Source organism: Miniopterus schreibersii (genome assembly GCF_964146895.1).
Source record: "Miniopterus schreibersii genome assembly, chromosome: 12".
Classification (NCBI taxonomy): Eukaryota; Metazoa; Chordata; class Mammalia; order Chiroptera; family Miniopteridae; genus Miniopterus; species Miniopterus schreibersii.
Window position 1 is genome coordinate 12,964,758 of NC_138112.1, and position 24,623 is coordinate 12,989,380.

Below are 24,623 nucleotides of genomic sequence, written 5' to 3' on the forward strand. Positions count from 1 at the left end.
CTTGTACTTTTATTTCTTAATCTATTATTTTCCATACCAACAACTGTAAACTTACTTTTGTCCAAAACCCTGTTTAGTTAATGAATCTTTTACAAATGAGAAAAGGTAATACAATGCAGCAAAGACAGTTTCTGTAACAAGTGGCTCTAAAACAGCTGGACATGCACAGGCAAAAAAGTTAATCGACACAGAAGTTACATTCTTCACAAAAAATAGCTCAAAATGGACCACAGACCTAAATGTAAAATGCACACCAATAAAACTCCTAGAAGATAACAGAAAAACACCTGCATGACCTTGGGAATGATGATGACTTTTTAAAAAATATATATCTTTATTGGTTTCAGAGAGAGGAAGAGCGAGGAGAGAGAAACAGAAACATCAATGATGAGAGAGTCATTGACCGACCACTTCCCTCAGGCCCGTGACTGGGGATGGAGCCCACACCTGGGGCATGTGCCCTGACAGGGAATCAAACTGCAGACCCCTGGATACTAGGTCAACGCTCAACTGCTGAGCCACGCCCCACTGGGCGATGATGACTTTTTAGATATAATACCGAAGGCATGATCCATTTAAAAAATTGATAATCTGGACTTCATTAAAATGAAAAACTTCTGTTATATTAAAGACAATATCAAGAAAATATATGGGCAAGCCAGACTGGGAGAAAATACTTGAAAAAGATATCCCTAATAAAGGGCTGTTATACAAAATAGCCAAAGAACACTTAGAATTCAACAATAAGAAAAAGAACAATTAGATTTTAAAAATGGGCCGAAGACCTTATCAGGCACCTCACCAAAGAAGATATACACATGGCAAATAAATATATGAAAAGATTCTCTACACTATATGCCATTAGGGAAATGAAAATAAAAATAACATTGACATGCCACCAAACGCCTATTAGAATGGCCAAAATCCAGAACACTAACACCAAATGCTGATGAGCATGTGGAGAAACAGGAACTCTTATACATTACTGGTGAGAAGTGCCAAATGGACAGCCATTTGTCAACAGCACAGCCAACGCAAAATAGCCCCAGCACACACCTCAGAGTGAGCTGATGGGAATGTGATAGACCGATGTCTTTTCTTTATTCTTGGCCCTGGCCAAAATGTTGTAAAATTCACCTCAAACCATGTATTTTACAGGAAACAACCAGAAGAAACCCAGCCGGTGTGGCATTTTGGAGAGCAGTTTCAGGTTCACAGCAAAATTGGAGATGTCTCAAATCCCCTCTAACCCCTACACTATAATATTTTACTCTTTATTGTAATAAAATATATAACATAAAATTTACCATTTAAAATGTACAGTTCAGTGGCATTACGTACATACACATAATTGTACGACTATTAACACCATCCATTTCCAAAAAATTTTCATCATCCCAAACTGAAACTCTGTACTCATTAAAAAAGTAACTCCCATTTCTCTCCCACTGGTCCCTAGTGACCACTACTCTACTTTCTATGTCTATGGACTTGTTATTCTATATACTTATACAAATGGAATAATACTGTGATTGTCTTTGGCATCTGGCTTATTTCACTTAGCATGTCTTCAAGGTTCATGCAGGTTGTAACATGTATCAGATCCACTCCCTTTGTAAGGCTGAATAATATCCCTCTGTACGCATATACCATTTGCCAGTCGATGGACACTTGGGTTGCTTTTGTGTTTGGCTGCTATAAGTCATGCTGCTATAAACATGGGTGGACAAGTATTTATCTGAGTCCTTGTTTTAAATTCTTTGGGGTATATACCCAGAAGTGGCATTGCTGGGTCATATGGTAATTCTATTTTTAATTTTTTTGAGGAACTGCCACACTATTTTTCATAGTAGCTGCCTTATTTTATATTCTGACCACTAGTGCACAAGGGTACCAATTTCTCCACAACCACACCAACACTTTTTTTTTTAAATTAATATTCTTTGGGCTTTTTAATAATAGCCTACTTAATGGTCATGAGGTGGCATCTCTGGTTTTAATTTGTATTTCTCTATGATTAATGATGTTGATCATCTTTTCATGTGTTTATTGGCTGTTAGTATATCTTTGCAGAAATGTCTATTCAAACATTTTGCCCATTTTAAAAATCAGGTTTTGTTGTTGCTGCTGAGTAGTAGGAGGTTTTAAAAAATATATTCTAGATATTAATTCTTTGTCATATATATGATTTTCAAATATTTTCTTCCATTCTGTGGGCTCCCTATTTACTCTTTAATTGTGTTCTTTAAAGTATATGGTTTTACATTTTGATGGAGTCCTATTGATCTGGTTTTGTTGCTGTTGTTGTTGTTGTTTGCTTGCTTTGTGTGTGTTTCATCATTGTTTCCTGTGCTTTTGGTGTCATATCCAGAAAATCATTGCCACATCTAATGTCATGCATGAAGCTTTAACTCATGTTTAATTCTAAGAGTTTTATAGTTTTAGCTTATATATTTAGGACTTTGATCCACTTTGAGTTAATTTTTGTATGTGGTGCAAGGTAAGGGTTTAACTTTATTATTTTGCATTGTTTTCAATATCCACTTTTCCCATAAGCAATTTTTGAAAAGACTATTCTCTCCCATGGAATGGTCTTGGCATCCTTGTTGAAAATCTTTTGCCAAAATCAAGGGTTTATTTATGAGCTCCAAATTCTATTTAATTGGTCTGTACATTTGTTTTTATGTCGCTATCACAATGCTTTGAAAACTGTAGCTTAGTAGCGAGTTTTGAAACTGGGAAGTGTGAGATCTCCAACTTTATTTTATTTATGTTTGTGTTCATTTAACTTAAGACTGTTTTGGCTATTTACAGTCCTTATGACTCCATACAAATTTTAAGATGCAGTTTTCTATTTCTGAAAAAAAAAAAAAAAGTCACTAGAATTTTGATAGAATTGCTTTGAATCTGTAGATGCTTTTTAGCATTGACATTTTAACAACACAAAGTCTTCCAATCCACAAACATGGGGTGTTTTTCCCATGTATTTGGGTCTTCTCTAATTTCTTTCAGCAACATTTCAATATTTGCAGTTTTCAGTATACAAGTGTGTTGCCTCTTTGGTTAAGTTTATTCTTAAGTATTTTATTATTTTCAATGCTATTATAAGTGAAATTGTTGTCTTAATTTTCTTTTTGGATTGTTCATTGTGGGTGTATAGTAACACGACTAATTTTTGCATGTTGATTCTGTATCCTACAATTTTGCTCAGTTTATTAGTTTGAAGTTTTTTTGTGTTGTGTGTGTGTGTGTGTGTGTGTGTGTGACTCTTTAGGGTTGCCCATATATAAGATCAAGTCATCTTCAAACAGAAATCATTTTACTTGCTCCTTCCCAATTTAAATGCCTTTTATTTCTTCTCCTTGCCTAATTGCTCTGACTAGAACTTGCAATACTAATTAAGTGGCAACAGGCAACCTTGTCTTGTTCTTGCATGATGTTAGATGAATAGCATCAGAAAATGTAGGACACATAAATAAATTTAACAAAACACGTGTCAGACCTGAACATGATAAGATACCAAACACCACTGAGGGAAATTAAAGAAGCCTAAATAAATGTGGAGCTATCCATGGTCATGGATGGAAGAGATTTAAAACTTCTCTATTTCACGTTTATACCAAAAGAAAGTATTTTTTAAAATATTGACCTGCAGTTAACAATATTCATGCAGAGTGTTTCAGAATTGTATATTAATGTCTGCAATTTACTTGGAAAAGCATGAAAAATCAGATAGATATATAAAAGGATGAATATATGAATAAATGATAAAAAAAGCACTGTTAAATGGTAATGGTAGAACCTAAGTGGTGGATATTTGGGTGTTTACTATAAAATTCATTTGACATTGCTTTAGATTTGAAAGTTTTTATAGTAAAATATTACATATGCATAAATATATGTTAATTTATGTTTGCATGTGCATAGAATACCTTTGAAAGGATATCCGAGAAGCCAGTAGCTGTACTTGCTCCCAGAGGGGTACTCTATGGCTGAACACCAGGTGGCACAGAGAGGTTCCCTTTCTTTTTTTTAATACTCACCCTAGGATATTTGTTCCATTGCTTTTCAGAGAGAGTGGGGAGGGGGAGAAACATCGATGTGAGAGAGACCCATCGATTGATTGCTTCCTGTATGTGCCCCAACCAGAGCTGGGGATCCAGCCTGCAACAGAGGTAGGTGCCCTTGGCCGGTACTGGACCCAGGGCCCTTCAGTCCACAAGCTGACGCTCTAACCACTGAGCCAAACTGACCAGGCAGATAGATTTCCTTTTAATTGTATACCTTCCTGTACTTCTCAATAGAAACCACATGCATGTATGATATATATAAAATGAAAGAAAGAACATCTCTAAGACCTCCCCTCCGTAACACATACTCAATAAATCTCTATTGCCCTGGCTGATGTGGCTCAGTGGTGAGAACATCAGCTGTCACACCAAAGGGTCGTGGGTTCTAGTCCCGGTCAAGGGCACATGCCTGGGTTGCAGGTTGGATCCCAGCCCCAGTCCGGGCACATGCATGGGCAACCAATCGATGTTTCTCACACCAATGTTTTTCTCTCTCTCTCCCTTCCTCCCTTCTTCCCTTCCACGCTCTCTAAAAATCAATGGAAAAAATATCCTTGGGTGAAGAATAACAAACAAATAAAAATAAAAGCATAAATAAATAAATCACTATTATTTTACCTTACTTTATCTTTATGATACATAAAATTGTGCTATATATTTATTTGTCTGGTTTTCACAATAAAATGTAAGCTCTACAACAGCAGGAGTTTTGTCTTGCTGCTCCTTGCATGGGTCAGGGAGGTTCTCAATTAAAACAAACAAACAAACAAACAAAATCATAAAAACTTGACCACTCAAGAGAGTGTTCTCAAGAGAGCAGGCGGGGGAAGCATTCAGTTACTCAGGGGCCAGCCCTGGGCAGGGCCACTGAAGGGTACTGGCCATCTGCATGGCTGCTGGACTGGGGCAGAGAGCTAGGGAGGAGGAATGCGAGAGGAAACAGAAACAGCTGGCTTTCCTGTCTCTAAAGGTGGAACTTTGTTTCCTTTGGCATTGGTGTGTCTACATTAGGGCACATATTGGGCATAGCCTGGGGTCCTGAATATCCTGAGGGGTTTGGAGGGTTTCTTTCTCCCTCTGAGCTCAGACCACTGTGGATGCTCAGTGTCATCTGCTAACTGGCTGGGCTGCTGCTGAAGCTGCATTTCAAATCTGAACAGGGGAGGGTCTTCCCTTAGGAGGTCTATCATGGCCTTCATCTGAAATAGTCAAATCATTTCTCTCCTCAATATAGTGCATTTCCTGGGGGCCACTTTCTAGTGAAATAAAGCCCAAATCCCATGTTCATTTGCTTCTTAGTTTCAGCCTTTCCAGCTCCATACTGCTCTCAAATTTTGGGATCACCTCAAGCTCACCGGTAAGAAGACTCTTGCTCTCTCGCCTGCTAAGCTTGAGGGCAAAGTTTTGATTTCTTTGACAGCTCCGGTTTATTTTTAGAGATATTAGGATGACTCACCTCTCCTGACATTTGTTTCTATAAAAACTATCTTTAAAATGTCACACTTCCAACTCTGTACAAAGAGCGAGAGAAAAGCTGCAGGAGCAGCTGAACCTGAAGAGGCCTCCACCTGAGGGTTCCTTTCATCCTGCCTGTCTGTCCTCTCTCCTTCTCCCTTCCAAGAGGGATATGCCTCCCGACCACCCCCACAGAGCCACATCCTGCAGGCCTGAGTGACCCGATGGCAGACAACGAGGGGAGGAAGCCGGTGACACACAGGCAACTAAAATGCGGTGTTTGCGTCCCTGCCTCTGTTCATGAATTACTGCTTCCAGTGTTACTAGCAGTTAAAGCGTACATGTGGTTCACAGCATACTGAAGAAATACAAAAAATAATTGTTGAAAGAATGTACAACAACACAGAAAATGTTTATGATATAATATTTAGAACATTGCACTTTCCTTTTCTATTTAATTCCCTCAAAGAAAGTTGACAGATTTGAAACAATGAGGATAACAGAACATGAGGAAACTGGTAGGTCTGTAAAGAGAGATTTCGGTGTGAGTGGAAAAGGCAGGCTCCAAAAGGAAGAGATAGGAAGGGTGGGGAGAGATGCACAGAAACGCAAACTTCACTGAAATGCAAAGTTTCCTGTGAAGCTTGGATTATAAAGATTTTCTTTTCTCCTTCGAAAATTTTCTGAAGTCCTTGTGTTACTTTTAAAATTAAAAAGGAAAGTATAATACACTTGAAAAATACCGTTTCATCAATGTCTCTGAATGAATGTGTGTGTGTACTTAAAACATATTTACTTTTGAAGTTTGCGGATTCCTACACTGGTTACATGAAAGAATTCAAGGCAGCCAGTAGCCAAATGGTGAGAAGAGAAACACACCAGTGGCTCAGCGAGCCCAAAGGGATGCCATAGGATCCAGCCTGGAGGCAGGGCAATAAATGGGTCCCGGCTGACTGGCTGACAGATGCAGTGAAAGTCTAAAACTGTTGAGAAAGGTTTCCTCATGTATCCAAATTAACTAAAGACTAAGAGAACTAACTCAACCAGAGATTTTATCTGGAGATAATGACTCTATTAACCAGCCAATACATTTAAAGTAGTTACCAACCACTTGTGTACTAAGTGCCCATATCTGAGCTAAGTTACATGGGAAATACACAGCAGATATAATAGAAAGGTCCAGTTCTTAAGATATATGGAATCTGACAATAATACAGATAGCCACTCTTCAAAGCTTAAAAGATGTGAGGCTATTGTACATGCAAAGGGAGTTTAAATAAGGGAAAACCAGGTGGAAATTTAGAAAACCCTAGATGACAGAAGGACTTTGGCTGAATCTTACTTGAGTGGTAAATGAAAGAAGAGGGAAGATTATTAGAAATGGGAAAATCAGTCTGCTTGTTACAGATGGACAACAGGGAACTTTGACAGAAGCTGCATTTCAGTGTATTTTAATGTTTCAAAAAATATTCATAAATTCTCAATAAATATTGTATTATAAATGAATGAGTGAATGACTGAATAGGTGGGTGAGTAAATGAATGAACAGTAAGGTCATTCTGGAGTGAATTGTATGGATTTTAGATGAGGGTGAGATTTGGAAACTGTGTGCACTCTGCTCCTGACACTACCCACTCCCAGGGGGGTCATGCCATGAGTATTGAGATTTATGACTCTTTTTTGTATTTTAATTTATCTTTGTTCTTGAAAGTATTACAGATGTCTCCCTTTTTCCCTCATTGACCCCCTCCACCCGACAACTGCCCCCTGCCCAGGCCTTTCCCACACTATTGTCTGTGTCCATGGGTTATACATATATGCATATAAGTTCTTAGATTATCTATCCTTAGGACTGGAATTTCTCAACTCCGTGTTTCCAACATCTGATTCAAAGAGTCTTTTTTTTTTTAGCCTTTCTTTGTTCTTCATTTTAATTGCCTCCTTACCTTTGTATTCTTGTCCATCTCTTTAATTTGCTGACTCATTTTCAATTTGTGCCCAGCTTGGAGGAACTCCCTCTGGATGCTGCTCTCAGTAGCTCTCCCATCACTTCCCTTGCTGCAAAAATGGGGCAGGAACAATGCCTCCACTGTTCTACTCAGGCTTCCAGATCTCTAGCCCTTAGGGTCTTATCTGAAGAAAAGTTTCCTGAATTGGACTAGAAGCCCATTCTCCTCATGCTATGGTGAGTCTGTTATAAAGAAGGTTGGATGGCAGGTAGGTTGACCCCATTAATTAAATATAGATTCTGTAATTCAGTGGTGAACAAGATAGATACAGTCTCTTCCCTCATGAACTTACATTCCAATAAAGGAAAAGAAATGGAAGGTGATAATAAGCTTGTAGTTTAATAAAAGAAGTCATTAAAACATGTTAGGTTCAACAGTTATATGATCCTATTTATACATTAACAGATTGCTACTGTGTGTGGGAGATGACTTGAGAGAGGGAGGGGTGAGCAGTAGGTGGTCAGTTAGGTGACATTAAAGTAGACCAAAAGAAAAAAGTTGGGAAAGATAGAGTGGGGATGGAGAGAAATGGGTGTATTCAATATGTATTTGGAAGGTAAATTTGACAGGACTTGTTATTACAATGGATTTGGGTCACAGACGGCAAGGATGATGAATCACCCTGGAAAACCTTGAGAATCAGTGAAGTCCCAGAGCTCTACTGGTTTGTATTGGATCAATAATTCAGTGAGGCAAGAGGGACTTGAATATTGATATTATAATTAGTCAGCTTCAATCCAGCAACTTTTTCAGGGTAATCATTGCCCTAATATTTAAATAAGCCAGATCACACATCTCTGTAGTTTGGCAGTACTTAAACCAGACGTTTGTCCAAAGCTGTGAACATACAGTGCCCAGATTCAAGACCACATGTTGGCTGGGATACAGCTCACTCAGAAGCAGATCTTCTAGAGGTAGCAGTGGCCAGCTTCCAAACACAGATGAGACAATTATAGACCAAAGGAAGTAGTTGGTGTTTCCCTGAAAGAGGTGGTTTTTTAGGAAAGCATATGGCAATTCCTACTCCTTGAATTGCTTCTAATGACTTAAAAATAGAAGTAAACAATTATAAGAAGCCACTTGGATGAATGTCATCTCTCTTGGTCCTGAAAGCATTTTGGCAACCTGGTTGACTGACTTACCTGCCAAGGCTGCTATCTCCAGGCCACCGTTTCTGCTGAGAGATCATTACCAAATTTATAGATGTCCATATTGGGTCTTCATACCTCTGGGCTCTGACAAGGATACAAAAAAAATTCCCTTATGTGCATTGGGGATATTGCATTGTTTGACAAAGGCCCCAAATATTTAACAGCTAAGGAAAGCTCTCTTTCAATTCACTTGGCCTATGCTGTCAAAGCTGTAAATGATTCCTTTACTTGTCTCCCCAGAAGTTCCAAATAATACAGAGGAGATTTGAGAATATTTACTCTCTTCTAGCTCTTGGGCCTCAGTACACAAATAGTCTGCTTCTTTTTGAAATTACTTTGATAATACTCAAGAAAAGAAGGTCAAAAAGAAAGAAGGTCAGTGATACAAATATTATGGTTGATCAGAGGTGGAAGAGATTACTTTAAGGCTCAAGAATTACAGGATAAAAATAATACTTCCATTAACAGAGTGTCTACTATGCACTAGGTTCTGTTAGATACTTAACATCTGTTTTTCTACTTAAAACTTCACTGGAACCCTACAAAATAATTGTTGTTCCCATTTACAAAAATGAAGTCTAAGACTCAGTCACCCTATGGATCCAAGGATTGAAGGAAGATATTCTGGCTGAGTCAAGTGAATGAGAAATGTATGTATGAAAATAGTAATTTGCAATAAATATTGGGGCTAAACATGGATTGGTCTTTTGGACACTTAGGTGATCCTAATGTATTGTCTGGGTGAAGCAGACTTCCTGAAATTTCATGTCTTTCTGAGGAAGTATGTCACTAAGATCTCTATCATTCAGATGGTTGAGATAATATGAACCTAACAACTTGAATTTTTTTATTTTGTTTTTCACTTTTTATTTTTAAATTACAACTGACTTGCAATATTATATTAGTTTCAGATGTACAGTGTCATGATTAGACATTTATACAACTTAAAAGTGATCACCCTATAAATTTAATACCCATCTGACACTGTATATAGTTATTACAATATTACTATGTTCCTGATGCTGTACTTCCCCATAACTATTCTGTAACTACCAACTGGTACTTCTAAATCCCTTCATCTTTTTCACGCATCTGCCCAACCCCTCTTCCATCTGGCAACTGTAAAAATGTTCTCTGTATTTATGAGTCTGTTTCTGTCCCAAGTACTGCATTTACCTACATGTCATCTTTACTGATAAAATCAACTTGGATTATTTTCATCTCTCTACCCATTTTCTTTTTTATGTCCATGTTTAATATTGTATTGTTTCCTCAGGAATCTATAGTTTCCATTTTATTAATTTATAGCAATTTGATAAATACATTTCTCCTCTCTCTTTAGCATATAAAAGCTCAAGCTTGTCACTATCTCCATTTTTTTAAAATCATATTTTACTAGATTAAAGGCATTTTCCACTCTGAATCTATCCAAATGAAAACCATTGTTAAAATGTTACTTGAAAACAGTAAAAAAAAAAAAAATTAAACAAACAAAAAACAAAACAAGAAAACACAGTTGGTGGTTTTAAACACCTTGATTCAGATTAGTTTTAATAAAGGAAAGGTCAAGGGCAAGAAGCAAGAAAAAGTCTGTGTGGGGAATGGGGCCTGGGGAGGGTAAAAGCATAGGTTATCCAGAATTTAGTAGGAAGGTGAGGTGGGAGGAAGGGAGAGAAAAAGACTGGGGTGGGAAGGAGAGAGAGAGAGGGAGAGAGGGAGGGAGAGAGAGAGAGAAAGAGAGAGAGAGAGAGAAGAAGGAGGAGAGAGGAGATGTGGAGAGGGGAGGGGAACCAGAAGAGAGTAGAGGGGAGGGGAGGGGAGCACATAGAGTAAGATCAGTGGGTGTAAGACATGCCTGCCCAACAAGTTCCATGTAAACTGCCCTGTGGTACAAGTACACTGAGACTTGATTCTTGAACTCATTTGTGTTTAGATTCTACCTTCTTCTTAGATTCTACATCTCTCTTTTGATATTACATGATCAGGGTGCTTTCTAAAGGGCATATTACTTTAAAACTAATTATCTCTGGAAATATATTGCAGTGTAGACTAATCCATGGGGCTCTGGGTTAGATATACTTTTGTTCCTTTGAAACTTCATCAGTCATTCTTGAGAATGAAGAGTGGCTCTGGAGGGTAATCAGGAAGGGAGCCGTTTCACATTTACACACCAGGAAAAGAAGAAGGGAGAAAAAATAAAGAATCATTAAGGTTTCCAGATTTATTTTATGCTGGGTAATCCAGTTTCCAATGCTGATGAATGTAACCTTTTCCTCCACTGATCTATAATATCGGAGGGTAATAGTCATAGGAGAGGTGACCCTATTGTAAGTAGCTTTTCCTGTCTTGTGCTTTTTCTGTTCTCCTGGGGAAAATGTGATATTTCCTGAAGCCTTGGAGACCTACTTGTGCGGTCATGGGTTTCCAGGCTCACTGAAATGTGACTTATTGCTCTTCTGTCTCTGTTCAAGCAGGACCAAGAGTCTCCCTCAATAAATATTTATTGACTGTCACCAAATGCCAAATACAAGACTCATTGTTGAGAATAAAATAATCCATAAGGCACAGTCTCTATTTTTGAGGAACTCAGTTAATTGTACCTGATACTTAAGGTTTTCTTCATGCCCAAGAATTGTGAAAGTTTTGTTGTTAATTTATATTTCCAGTGTTGCAGTAAAAATGTAAATATATTGGTTATTTTCACTTGAATACTTCAACTGTAATTGTTACATGGCCATTGGGTCAGTGGTGGTACCATAGCTATTTTGGTACGTGGGCTAAGAAAACCTGAGCGTGTGCGTGCTTGGTATCCACCGCAGCTAGCCCTCGGCAATGGCCTTGAATCCAGTATTTTCTGGCTTGTAGATCTCTGAGTTAGTGTCTGATATATACAGTTATGAGCTTCCAGTGATCAGGAGCAGGAACCTTGTCATTTTTGTTTATCACACTGTATCAATCAAGATATAAGCAGGATATAACTATGCTTTATTGATAAAAAAAAAAATTGAAATGAAGAGGTGGGGGTAGGTAGAAGAGTGTGTAAGGAGGGATAAATGGTGACAGAAGGAGACTTGACTTGGCGTGGTGAACACACAGTACAATATACAGATGATGTATCGTAGAATTCTATGCCTGAAACCTATATAACTTTATTAAAGCAATGTCACCCCAATAAAGTCAACAAAAAAGAAAAAAAATGAAATGAAAAGATCTGTTTTGATTTTCACATTTAATTCTTCAAGGTGCTATTTTCTTTGTTGAGGTTTGTAATAAAACAAATTAGTGATACAAGAAAAAATTAAATGATACAAAGGGAAATATACAATTCTGTATTCGTAATAGAAAACTTAGTAAATTTGTCTCAGTAACCCAATAGATCAAGAAGATAAAAAAGTCACCAAGACTATTGAATACTTGAATAGCATATTTACAAACTTGACCTAATTGACTATATATGAAGCTGTATATAAAGCTCTAGAAAACTCATTTTTTGAAATGCACATGGGATATTTACTGAATGGATAATATGAAAGGTCATAAAACAAGTCTCAATAGATTTAGAATAATTCATATCATACCAAGTATATTCTCTGACCACAGTGGAATGGAATGATGTTAGAAATAATAAAAGAGATAACTAGAAAATTCCCTTATATTCGGAAATTAAGAAATATACTTTTATTTTTATTTTATTTAGTTTTAAATTTATCTTTAATGTTGAAAGTATTACAGATGTCCCCTTTTCCCCCCCATTGATCCCCTCCACCCTGCATCCACCCCACCCCCAGGCCATCCCCATACCAATGTCTGTTGTGACCATGGGTTATGCTTATAAACATATAAGTTCTTTGATTAATCTCTCCCCAGCCACTCCCCCACCCCGCCTTCCCTCTGAGATCCCTCAGTCTGTTCCATGCTTCTATGTCTCTGGATCCACTTTGTTCATCAGTTTATTTTGTTTATTACATTTCACATCTGAATGAGATCATGTGGTACTTGTCTTTCTCTGGCTGGCTTATTTTGAAATGTACTTTTAAATAACTCATGGTTCAATGAAGAAATCACAATGAAGATTAGGAAATATTTGGACCTGAGTCATAATGAAAATTACACGTCTAAAAATGTATGGTATATAACCAAATACGTGGCTAGACAGAAGTTTACATACTTAAATGTGTTTATTATAAATTACAATTAATTATCTAAACATCTATATCAAGAAGTTAGGAAAATAACAGAAAATAACCCCAAAGAAAAACAATACAGATAAATAATGTAGGAATTAAAAATGCTATAAAGTGGAAAACTTTATTACTATACATAAATGAAATGGACAAAATCTTACAAAAACACAACTTACCAAATTTTTCCTTAAAAGAAAGAGACAATCAGATTCAGATTAGTTTTGCATCTATGGACCAAGTTATATTCACTATTCAAAACCTTCCTAAGAAGAAAACTCCATGCCCAGGTGTTTTCTAGCAAATTCTTAGGATCGATAACAAAAAGTAAAAGAAATGGTGGCAACGATCTTACAAAACTTTTTTTTTTTTTTTGGCAGTAGATGAAAAATAAAATTGTTATATTATCCAGCAATGATGGTGAGTAAACTCCTATCATTTCGTTTAGTTTAATGCAACTAAACTAGTATGGATAGTTCCCAATAGCATCATGTCGAACAAAGGATGCCAGACCCAAAAGAATATGTAGTGAATGAATCTATTTATAAAACATCCTGAAACATTTTATTCCATATTAATCTACGAAGTTACAAGAATTAATTAATCTATGGAGTTATGAGGATTAAGGAGGTTATTGCACTCTCTTATCCAGAACAACTATGACGATCTCTTTTAGAATGAGAGCAGCAGCAAAAACAGAGGGCTAGTACTTAAAAACAAGCAAAAACTTCATGAAAATTAAACCGTTTTTCGGTTTGCTTGAGTTTTTGTTCTGCAGTGCATTTTTTATTGGTCTTAATGTATCAGCCCTGGCCAGAGTGGCTCGGTTGACTGAGTGCAGTCCCACGCAGCGTACCCGGGGCTGCGGGTTCGAACCTCAGCTGGGGAGCGCAGGGAAGGCCATGGTCATGTTTCTCTCTCACGTCGCTGTTTCTTCTCTCTCCCTTCCTCCCTTCCTCTCTCTAACCATGTCCTTGGGGGTGAGAATTTAAAAAAAGACCCTAACTTGTACTGATTATCTTGATGCAAATATTCCCACCACAACCAATTTCAAGCTACCCAAGGGGATTTGGCTGAACTTAGGCCTGGGAAGGGACGCACTGAATGTAACCTATAACAAATAACACGTTGGAAACCTCACAAGTGGCATCCCTTAAATTTGGATTAACAGCGTTTTCAGTGCAACTAGGTTAAATGCCATTTTGTGCCATTCCTAACAAAAGGGTTTGTTGAGGGAAGTCGGTTAAAGGACACTGAGAGGATGCAGTGGTCGCTCAGGGCGGCGAAAAGGCAGGTACTGGGAGTCAAAACCCCAAGGCAAGTGTCACCTGTGATGGTAACATTCACTGTGCTTGCAGGATGTCCGTGCATTGGCAGGTAATTTTGCCAGCTTGACAATTTACAATAATTACGCGTTCTCTTAATAACTATTTCCTTTTTTAGGTTTTAATTCTTTTTATACAGTGTTTGATCTACCCTTTCCTGTTAGTATATTGTTCTTAATGGCAGAGAAGTAAAATAAAGGTTGAGTCACTCTGCTTACTCTGTCATTTGTTAAAATTATAGCTTTTTCCAAGCGATGGCTCTGTCCTCTATGCTGATCTCATTGATCTGAATGGAGCTGTGTGAACAAGTGTGAATTTTGCTTTCACATTTTTACATGTCAGCTTATTTCATTGCCTGGTGCAGAGGTCCACACATAGATGCATTCCATAAAACAAAATATTTGTCAGAATAAATACATGAGACGGAAAAGAAGAAATAAATGGATGGGTTTTGGGTCTCTTCACTGTACTTAGCCAATTGTGACGCATTTCTGTAGATGGTCTATTAAAATGTGAGCACATTGCTACTTGCTATTCAGCAAGCAAAGATTCTTTCATTTATTTCTCCTTTCAAAAAGATTATCCATATGCAACTGTTTATACAAATATCATTCTTAGACAGTCTTCATCCTGCTGAGATACTTTCTATATTTGAATCTTTGCACACAGAATCTAATATCTTAATTTTTTAAAGTCTGTTTATGTAAAGTGCAGACAAGTGGTTTAGCAAATTAGGGTCAGAGGTCAATCACTGTGTCACTAAAGAGCCCCAGTCCTGGCATTTTATCAAAATCACCAGTTAACATCTTTATCAGTTCTTAAATTTTACTTTTAGAGAGTTACTTTCAGTAAATCTGGCCTGGCACCTTGGCAGTTGCATTTTTTCCAAGTGGTTAAGATGTAAATCCTTGGGCTTGAGCAGAGCTTCTCAAACTTTGGGTGTGTTTGCCTTACCTGGGGATCTTATTAAAAGTGCATATTCTGATTTAGAAGGTCAAGGGTAGACGCAAGATTCCAAATTTCTAAAAAGTTTCTGGTTAATAAACCTACTGCTTTTACACCTTGAGAGCAAGGGTCTAAGTTAGAAATGCACCATTTTATTGGTTTGAATTGGTGGAATATGACTTTGCATGTTGTGACTACAGAGTGAAATGCTGTTTAAAATTACATATGAGAGTACCCAGAACTCTGAGAGCACACAGTGATAACTGAAGGCAAAACATTTGAGCAAATAAATATTTTTTTTCTTTTAAAAAATTTATCTCAAGTAATATACCAAAAGATGTATGGATGGACAGTTAAATATAACTGTGTCAAACTAATGCATTCAATTATTATGAATGTAAAGAAATGTTTATTGAATGTTTCAAGGTCTTTTCTTTGGTCAGAGATAACTCTGTGGTTTCACTGAGGTAGTTTGTCTTTTCTTTTACAAAATTAGTCTTGCTTACTGTGTGCAATTTATTAATATGCAATGACTAATAAGCAAGCTTTGAGAGCACTAAACCTTTCCTTGGGGGACAAAAGGAGAGAAATTAATATAAGTTGCCAAAATTAACACAGCATCTCAGAATTTAAATAGCACCAAATATTATGAGAAAAGAAATTTGTAATTATTCATTAATTGTCTCAGTCAGAGGCATAATTAAATGTGATTACTGGAAGTACAGTAGTCCCCCTTGATCTGTGGGAGATATGTTCTAAGACCCGCAAGAATTCCTGAAATCTTGGATAGTTCTGAGCTCTATGTATACTATGTTTTTTCCTATAGATACATATCTGTGATAAAGTTTAATTTATAAATTAACACTGAAATAGGTTAATAATAAATAATGATAAAATAGAATAATGTAACTAAGTTTATGTGAATATGGTGTCTCTCTCACAATATCTTATTGCACTGTACTCACCTTTTCCCCCAAAGGAAGCACTTCCAGCATCCCTCTGGCATATCCGAACTGCCAGCATCACTATTCTGATTCTTTGGGGCCATTATTAAGCAAAATAAGGGTCACTTGAATGCAAGCACTGTGATATCATGACAGCCGATCTGATAACCAAGAGGCCTGCTAAGCAGCTAACATGTGAGTAGTGTAGACGGTGTGGATAAACTGGACAAGCCGATGATTCATGGCCTGTCAGGAGAGGTAAACGGCATCCCCTGGGACTGTACAAACATAATGTCTGTGGTCATACATGACAACTGACCACAGGAGTGAAGTGTTTAAATCCCAAACTCATTACTTTACGCTCCAGCTTAAAAATATGTTAATGACTTTCAAGTCTGAGTGGGAAAACCTCCAGACTCCTTAATTTGACATATAGGCACTTTTACCATTTGGTTCTCACTTATTTCTCTACTTTCATAGTTTCCTACCACCCTCTCTGTGTGTCTTTTAATAGTCTCAGGATCCATCATTCCCAGTCAGTTCTCTCTGTTCCCGCTCCCTAAAATACCTGTTCCCTTATTTCTCTCTCTTTTTTAAATTGATTTCAGAGAGAGGAAGGGAGAGGGAGGGAGACAGGAACGTCAGTGATGAAAGAGAGTCATTGATCGGCTGCCTCCTGCACGCCCCCCACCAGGGACCGAGCCTGCAACCCTAGCATGTGCCCGGACCGGGAATCGAATCTCTACCTCTCGGTTCATAGGTTGATGCTCAACCACTGAGCCACACCAGCTGGGCTGTTCCCTTAACTGATGCAATCCTGCTCATGACTCAAGGTTAGGCGTGAAGCCTTTCTCTAATTCTCTCTTTAATGTATAGTCAGACAATAAAAAATAATCTACAAATATACTAAGACAATAAAAAATAATCTACAAATATATTAGAATTAATTGTAGATTTCAGCAAGGTTGAGGGATACTAGGTTAATGTTTTAAAATCAATTATTAAAAAAAACACTAGCAAAAACTAAATAGAATGAAAAAATTTAAAACATGCAATTTATAAAAGCATTAAAAAAGCATCAAATACCTAAGAATAAATAAATTCCATGTGAGACCTCTACATAGAAAACTCCAAAACAGGTTGAGAGAAAATAAGGTCAAAGGGGACTACTTTTCCAGCTGTGTAGATGAACTGATTTGTTCTCCTACTGTAACTAGCTAAAAAAGTGGAAAGAATATATGTGGAATCAAAAAAAAACCTGATTCCATAGAAACAGAGACTAAAATGGTGGTTACCAGGGGCTGGGGGTGGGGCAGAAATGGGGAGATGTAGGTCAAGTGTATAAATTTCAGTTATGAGAAAAATACATTTAGAAGATCTGATGTATAGCATGGAGACTATTTGAAAGTCCTGAGTGTAGATCATAAACATTCTTACCACACACACAATAAATTTCTTAACTATGTGAGGTAATGGAAATGTTTATTATTTTGATTTTGGTAATCACTTATTTATATGTAAATATATAAATTTTACTATATATAATTACATAAATATAATATATAAAATTATCACATTGTACACTTTAAATACATACAATTATATATGTCAATTATTCCTTAATAAAGTTGGAAAAGGAAAATTGAAAGCAATATATAAAAAAATGTTGGGCACCAGGCAGTACAAGATTTTGATCCCTGAGAGAAATAAAACTAATAAGAGAGTTCGTTATGGTGTGTAGTTCCAAAATAAATTAAGCACATATCAGCAGCTTACTTATATTCTTGCAATAGCCAGATAGTAAAAGAATTTGTTTCCTATAATCCAAAACACTATTATAAGAAGTAAAATGGGAACCTTTGCAGTATCTTCGAAAGTTAAACACATGTAACCCATGAGATAGCAATTCCACTCTGGTATATATCCAACAGAATTGCGCATGTGTGTGTCCGCCCAAGGACATGCACTAGAATGTTAATAGCAGTACAATAGCCCCTAACTGGAAATATACAATTGCCCACTAATAGTAGAATAGATAAATGAATTGCTAAATACTGTATGCAATGAGAATACAGAGCCTACAACAATCAGCAGTGTGGATGCCTCTCATAAATACAATCTTGAACAAAAGATGTCTGACACTGAACTAGTGGAATGATTTGATTCCACTTGCATAAGGTAAAAAAAAAAAAAAAATAGGCAAAAGTAATCAGGAGGAAGGAAAAATTGTGGTTATTCTAGAAAACAGACAGTGAGTAGAAGAGAATACATAGAGACTCCTCAATGATTGAAATATTTCGCTTTGGGATCTGGACAATGTTTCCATTGGTGTAGTCAACTTGTGAAAATTGATAGAGCTGCACATTTATAATATGTGCCACTTCCTATATTTAAATTTTACTTCAATAATATTTTAAACCGCTCATGAGGAGGTCTCCACATAGTTTGCTGGTTGAAATTTGCTATAGTGAATTTAATAACAATTTTTAAAATTGAACTCTAAAAACTCTCAAACTTTTCAAAAGATTAAATTAACAACACACTCCAAAGGCTGACAGGGATTTTCTACTGGTGCCTAGTGAGGAACAAAAGAAATAATTTGGCACGTGTTGTCAATTCATTAAAATTTTCCACCTTTGTATCCCTTTGGCATTCAATTGAATGTTTAATCTAAAGAAGTCTGGATTGCCTTGAACTCATTCCACTTAATTTTTTTGTGTGTTCAGTGTTTAGTATACTGTGCTGTTCTCCCTGTGTTTGTGTGTGTATTTGGTGCTTTTGTCCCATAGCATGCATTTCTTCTTCCAGAAACAACACCTCCCGTCTCTCAGGGAGCTAATCCTTCCCCTCCACCAGAAAAAGACTGACAATCCCAAGCGTCAGTGAGGGTGCAGTCAGCTGGAATTCTCAGGCGGTGTGGTGTGAATGGGAAGCTGAGGAGAGTGTAGTTGTCTCAGGAGGAGTCAAGGAAATTTTCATAAAGGATACATTTGAGTCATCTTGGAGCTTACATTTTAGAAGAAGAGACAGATAATAAACAAAACAAGAAAAAATATAGAGAGTGTGTCAGATGGTAATAAATGCTACATTTAAAAAGCATGGAAGGCCCAGCCGGGTGGATCAGAGGCACATGCCCGGGTTGCGGGCTCGATCCCCAATCACTCTCTCATCATTGATGTTTCTCTCTCTCTCTCTCTCTCTCTCTCTCTCTCTCTCTCTCTCTCCTTCTCTCTCTCCTTTCCTCTCTCTGAAATCAATAAAAATACACAAAAGAAGAAAAAAGAAGAAAAGCATGGGAGAATTGTACCAAAAGTACCCACTCTTGTGGGAGATGTTGATAATGGGGGAGGCTATGTGTGTGTGGAGGTTGGGGATCTATGGAAAATCTCTGTACCTTCTTCTTAATTTTGCAATGGATCTAAACTTGCTCTAAAAAATAAAGTTTAAGAAAAAGCATGGAAGAAGATGGAATGTTAAGGCTGAATGCGTGATTCTAAAATATGAACAAAGAAGGCATTCCTGAGGTATCACTGTGCAAAAAGCAAAGGAGGTGAGGAAGTGCGCTTAGAAGATGTGTTGCAGAAGAGTGCTCTGGTCGTGAGGACAATAAGGCTAAAAGCTCTGAGACAGGACAAGGTCTGGTGTCTTCCAGGACTAGCAAAAAGGTCACTGTGGCTGAGTAGAATAAATGGAGGAGAAGGTTCTCTAAAATAAGGTTTCAGAGGTAAGAAGAGGGGTAGTGGGAGAGGCAATGTTATAGGGAAGTATTGTGAAGATTTGGCTTTTTCTGTAAATGAGCTGAGAAACTATTGGAAGATTCCGGGCAAAGAGGTGATATAATCCGCAAGATATATTTTAAAAGTCTGGCTGCTGTGTTGAGAATACTGTATTGGAATAGGGCAGAACCAGGGAGACCAATTAGGAGGCTAGTGCAGAAATCCATATAAAAGATTGATAGATGAAGTTGGTTTGGTGCAGGCGGCTAGCGGAGTGATAGCAATGAAGAGATACACAAATAATTGATGTTTGTGGGAAAATATGGATTTTTTTCGCCAACATATTTACTTACCATATCTGGTAATCTTTATTCATTTGTGTAGATAAAAATTTCTATCTGGCAGAATTTTTCTTCTGCATGAATAACTTCCTTTAATCTTTTTTGTAGTGCCAGTCTACTTGGGATGACTTTTCTCAGCTCTTCTTTGTTTTAAAAAGTCTTTGTTTCACATTCGTTTGTAAAAGGTATTTTTGCATTGTAAAATCTAGGTTGACTTTACTTTTCCCCTTTGATATCTCAAGACGTCCCTCCACAGTCTTCTGGATTGCATGGGTTCTTACATCAAGTCTACAGTTTTTCTTACCTTTGTTCTTTTATGTGCATTGTCTTTTTTTTTTTTTTTCCTAGCTCCTTTAAACTTTTCTCTTTATCATTGGTTTTTAACAAGTTGATTATCATGCTCCTTGGTATGGTTTTCATTATGCTGCTAGAGGTTTGCTGAAATTCTTGAGTCTTGGATTTATGGATTTCATTGAATTTAGAAAAAAAAAAATTGTTATTTTCTCATTTTTTTTACTCTGTTCTTCCAACTTTTTAGGGCTCAAATTACTCATATATTAGACAGAATAAGTCAATCCTGCCCTGTTAATTGTTGTTTCAAAAATTTCCTCTCATCCCTGTGCTTTATTTTGGTAGTTATTGGTATATGTTCAAGTTCACAGAGCTTCTCTTTTGCAATATCCAATCTGTTATAAATTCCTTATCCTCAGATACCATTCTATGACTTAATAAATGTCCTTATTATAATTTCTATTACTTAGAACCAACATTATCCTAAGTATTTTGCCATTCTAAAATATATCTTCTGCATAGCTGCCAGATTAATCTCCTTAACACTCCTTAACATGCACATCTGACCATACGGCCCTACATAATCTGGCCTCACATTCCTTCTCTGACCTTATCTCTTTTTCCTCTCCATCTCACTCATTCTGCTCTTTTCTTACAGTTTTCCTGGCTGTTCCTGACAGACTAAATATTCTCTTATCTCAGACCATTTGTAGATGCTGGAGAAAACCCCTTCCTGGAGTATCCTTCCATCAGGTATTAGCCAGGTTTACTCGCTCATCTCTCACATCTTTGCTGAGACATCATCTTCTCAGTGAGACCTACACCAACCACCCTGTTAAAACTGCAGCACACTCCCTACCAGCACTCTTAATTCCCTTTACTCAGCTTGAGTTCTTTTCGTGAGTACTTCTACTTCTAATACTTTATACATTTACGTATTATGATTGCCAGTCTATTTCAAATAAAATGTAAATTCCACTCATTTTTACTATTTTATTCACTAATACATTCACACACACAAAATATCTGGAACATTGTTGTTTCTCAGTAAGCATTTTTCGTAGGAGTAAGTGAATTAATTCCTCTATGGAAAATCCTATAGCGGTTCCTTTTGAACAGTAGACAGTAATGTTAAAGATTGTTAGCAGGTCATACAAAGTCTTTCTGGGACAAATCCCTACTGATCACTTATACTTCACCCTCTGCAACTTTTTCTTCCATGCTATTCATCAGTTTCTGCACACACAATGCTGTCTCATGCCTTCCTATCATAGATGGTGGGGTTACTTCCATGTTTTACTGTTGGCTTATTCCCATTTGTCTTTTAATACTCAACCCATCCCCAAATTTCTTTATAATAAGATTTCAATCATGATTTTACTAATTAAAATTGTGATGTAGTTCTAAAGTCTCTGGTTATTTTTATTTCTATCATTTATTGTTTTTCATTGATAACAAATATTTTTTAAACACAAACTGCACAAGTCTCTCAGCCACGTGCTGTTGATATAGGGATAAATAAACCAACAATTATAGTTCAAGGAGCTGCTTTAAAGCACTCAACGTCTCCCAAAAGTCTGTAGAAAAAGGTCCAAATACTTGGCTTAACACAACAAGTACTTGATAGTCTTACCTGGCCTCCTTCCTCTGTAGATTCATTATGTAGATCAAGTGCACACTCTGCTGCAGTGATTCTAAACTACTTTCTCTCATTGTCTCATAGCCCTGTATTTTTACTAGTGTCAGAATAGTTCAAATCTATTTTTACTAAGAGAAATCTAATAAAATTTAGTTCCACTTAAAGGTTTGTATATGTGGGGGTGGGGGAGAAGGGTAATAGTGTAAGATGTTGAGAGAAGCACAGCTAGGTTTAACAGGAAACAAGAAGCTTCCTTCAAGAACTATAGCTTCTGCTGTCTCAGTGCCTTTTATTCTACACAAGTTTATTTCAGTTTTCCTCTCTTGTTCTTCTGACAGTTTTCTCTGCTTACTCATGGTTTCAGATCCTATACATAGCCTGTTGGCTCACATATGGCATTGGCTCACTTTCTTCTAGTTTACTTTAATCTCAGCATAAAGTGGCCTACCACAGCAGCAAAACATCACACGTGTACACCATTATGAGTACAGTCTTTTTGCTCACATCACACATATCCTCCATCGTGAATATAGTCTGTTATGTCACTGACTCTGCTCTGTCTGTTGATAGGTTCACTGTGGGTCAAGTCAGCTATAGCTGGCAGAAGAGGGGGAATCAGATGTTTCAGGAGCTATAGGCAAGGCAGGTTAAATGCAAAAGAAAAGTCTGGCATACCTGGCAAAATGTGAGTGCACTGCATCCTCAATGCTCAAATCTGTCTCCTCTTTTCTGTCTTATTGGAAAAAACATGAGTATAAGGAACCTGATGTAGATTCAGATCTCAGTTCTGCTACTTATTTCCATGGTAACCTTGACCAATTTATCTGAGCTTCTGCTTCCTTATATATAAAATGTGGGTAATGTACCATGCAGGGTTATTGTGAGGATTAAATAAGAAAAAGACCATTAAGTGCCTTGCATAGGGACAGGTTCATGCTGGATTCCCCTAAATATTAAATTCCTCTTTCCTTGTATCCATAAATTTCCACTTTAATGTCATTTCATTTTGTAAATCTGCTGGGACTCCTTACCAGCATCATACAGAATTGTAAATTGCTCCTTTTGGTGTGCTATTGAAACACTTTTTGTTATTTATCTTAATGCATCAAATTACTGAGTTAATTTATTAAATAATAAATTATTAAATAATTATAGTTTCTGTGGTTTTCTCCCCCACCATAGTGAAAGCAACTTGTGGTCAGAGACCTTTTCTTATTTATTCTTCTATCTGTGCTGCTAACATATTGCTTAGCATATAGTAGAAATTCAATAAATTTGTTTAAAAAATAAGCAGATGAATGAATGAAAATGGAAGAATAAATGAGTGACAGTAAAATGGAGACAGTCACTCTGTGGAGTAATTCCACTGTTCACAAGTGAGGTTAACATTCTACTCAACTCACTCTTAAATGGAGCAGCTAAAGGACCAAGCCAGAGCCCTAACCTGCTTCACAAACAGAACAGTTTCTGTGTGCCAATGGCATCACTTTCTATTTAAAAATATTTTCCTTCCAAATGAAAGCCCAGCAGAAAAGATTCTAAGTAAAAGCTCCTTAGGCTGTAAACAAAACCAAAAAAAAAGAAAACTCGGAGTCATGAACTAAGCCCCATTTCAACTTTAGATAAAACACCTAGTTAGACTTTCTGTACTCAAAAGGAAGAAAATTTTAAAAACTTGGAGGCTTTAAAAGTATGAACATAATTTTTTTATACTTTAAAAATATTTTAATCCTCTAGATGTTTTACTGAGTGTATGTGTGTGTGTGTTAGTATTTGTTATATTTCTATTCTATTTAAATCTGCTAGTGTCCTACTTTAGGCAAAAGAGATATAAATCAATGCATTTTCATGGCTGAATGGCTTAAGGTAAAAAACACTCATCAGCCTAAACCAAGGTTTCTCAGTTAGCACTTGAGACATTTTGGCCTGGATAATTCTTTGCTGTGGGTGCTTGTCCTGTGCATTGCAGAATATTTAAGTAGCATCCATGCCCTCTATTCACTAAATGCCCTGACACAGTAGTAACATCCCCCCTCCAGGAGTTGTGACAGCCAAAAATATCTCCAGACATTGCCAAGTGTCTTCTGGAAGGCAAAACCACCTTCAGTTGAAAACCACTCACTGCATTAAACATTTCACAGACAATTACTTAGGACACTTGATCTTTTGTCTTCTCAGATTGACAAGTCATAGTTTTTTGTGCCAAAAAAGTCTTGAGATGGCCTCTAGTCCCCCATTATGGTTTTCCAGAGAGATTGCACCTCTACCCACTCAGACCGATGGTCTAATATAACACTGCCCGAGTTACTGAAGGATATTGAAGTCATCAAGGATTTTGATAGAAGTTGCATGTGAGAATGTAATGGGAGAGGGAGTATGTAGCTAAAACCTTCAATAATAAGGAGTTACACAGGGCCAGTAGATCACTAAAACAAGGAAGGCTCGTGAGTGGCAGTGTTTCATGACATGAGATTTAAAGCTTGAATGTTGTAAGAAGAGGGGCAGAGGCAGTGAGTGAAGCAGTGAGGAGCTCCCACTTCCAGGTCTGGAGGTAAG